Raw genomic sequence first — 2,500 nt, forward strand, 5'->3', positions numbered from 1 at the left:
ATAAAATTGGATGAACAAAAGACATCGTAGAAATAATTTTTTAAATAATTATATAATTTCTTAGTTTTCATTTGATGTGTTAAACTGGTGTGTTGGGTTTTTGGATTATTTCTTATGTGGCCACATTTTCACTAGCTTCAGTGATTAGATTAGAAATAAGAGTAAAAGACCTCGGTGTGATTATTGATACCGGTCTCTCATCTGAAGCTCACATTAATAATATTATAAGTGTCGCCTTCTTTATCTCAGTAATATTACTAAGATCAGAAATATGATGTCATGACATGATGCAGAAACACTAGGTCATGTATTTATTACCTCTAGGTTGGATTATTGTAATACTTTACTGTCTGGATGTTCAGTAGGAGCAGAAACAAGCTCCAGTTAGTCCAGAACACAGCAGCTAGAGTCCTAACTAGAACCAGGGGATATGAACACATCACCTCTATCTTATCCTCACTGTATTGGCTTACAGTCAAGTTTCACATTCATTATAAAACACTATTATTAACCTATAAAGCACTTAATGGTCACACGCCACAGCACTGAGAGATCTTTTGGTTTTTTATGATCCGTCACACCTACATCGATCTAATGGTGCAGGATATTTGGTATTACCTCAGGTACAAAAGTCTCCAGCAGGGGGCAGAGCTTTTCTTACAGAGCCCTAAAGTTATGGAAAAGACTTCCAATTAGTGTTCAGGACTCAGTGTTTAAGTCCAGGCTGAAAACACATTTAATTAGTTTAGATGTTTATGAATAGCTTTTCCCAGGTAAAGGAGCAGATCTGGAGGGTTCATGGTCACAGAGTGTTTGGTGAACTGGGATGTCTGGATGTTGTCTCCTTACCACCATCACAAGTCACTCAGGTCTACAGACTGTGGAGCGGTGGGACGCTTTACATCCCAGGAAGTCCTCATGTCTGTGTCACCTTCTGGGTCTAGACTTTTAGATATGATGTCATAGCTAGTGATGATGGAGCTCCTGTCGCACTTTACACATAGTGTACATTGTCCATAACCTGATTACAATCATACCTTACAATTTTCTCTCTCTCTGTCTCTCTCTCTGTCTCTCTCTCTCTCTCTGTTGAGATATATATGTCACTCACTATATATGCCAGCTCCCACTGTTCAGAGTTCCTAGTCTAATCATCTCTTCTTACGGAGATACTTCGTCAGTTCTGATGTTCTGCCCCTGGTTGGAATCTTGTCGCCGGTTGTCATCCTTCCAAGGATTGATCTTCATGGTCAGCCAGTGACTCATGGGATTGTTGGATGGAGCCGCACGTCATGCCTTCTTTAAACCAATGTTGTGTCAGTCAGCTGTATGGTCTGGTCTTTATCAGCAATTATTTAAAGACTTAGACAGGAAGGAATTAGTGTTGGTCTGTGGTGAACATATCACATCATCTCAGGGAGCTTTTCCTTGCTGCTGTCATGTCCGGCTTGATCATTAGGGATAGTGACAGATATACAGTATTTAAATTTTGTAATTAATTTTAAACTTTAAATATTTATATTCCAATATTTATTCTTTTCTTCTTCTTCTTCTTCTTCTTCTTATTATTATTATTATTATTATTATTATTATTATTATTATTATATTTATTTATTTTTTCTCTCTCAATGTTTAATTATTAAAAGCGCTATACAAATAAATTTGAATTTGAATTGCAGTCATTAGTCGACCGAGCTGAAGTAGTCCAGTCTTGAAAGGACAAAAGAGTGAAAAAACATCTGAGCAGCCTGTGTGGACAGAAATGGCTGCATCCTTCTGATCCAGACCTGTGGATGAATCACCTGATGATCAGCAGTTCAGTTTTCCTGAGATTGAGTTTTAGCTGATGAGCCCTTATCCATGATGATATGTCTGCCAGAAATGCTGAGATCTGAACAGACGCTGTGGAATCTGATGGAGGGAGAAGAAGATAAGTTGAGTATCATCAGCAGAGTAGTGGTTGGTGGAAGGTGGTAGTGTGAGGAAATAACTTCACCAAGAGAGTCAGTATGCAGGGAGAAAAGGAGCAGACCGAGTACTGAGCCCTGTGGGACACCAGTGGAGAGTCTGCGTGGAGCAGATGATGATCCGCTCCATTTTATCTGATAACCTTCCAGGTAGGAAGCAAAATATTCCCATGCTGCATCACAAATTCCAAGACCCCTGAGGGTGGACAAGACAGACCACGGAGGAAGTTCCAGTTGTCACTTGTGTTATAGCAGATATTAACAGTCATTCTCTCGACAGAAGTTCAATCATGTTGTGAGTTTATAATCCATTATATGGAAAGACACACTTCAGTATTCTCAGATTAAATGTGTTTCAGATTGTTTTTGGCCACACGTTTCCTCACACTGTGTGGTTTAGTTTAGTCGTGTTCTGACTCTCTGAGCGAGAAACCTGCAGTAAAGCGATATGGCTGTGATCAGACAGGACACACTCAGTGGACAATGTGTGTGTATGTGTGTGTGTTTGAGGATCAGACTAAGCATATTGTCTG

Source organism: Tachysurus fulvidraco, chromosome 21, assembly GCF_022655615.1.
Source record: "Tachysurus fulvidraco isolate hzauxx_2018 chromosome 21, HZAU_PFXX_2.0, whole genome shotgun sequence".
Classification (NCBI taxonomy): Eukaryota; Metazoa; Chordata; class Actinopteri; order Siluriformes; family Bagridae; genus Tachysurus; species Tachysurus fulvidraco.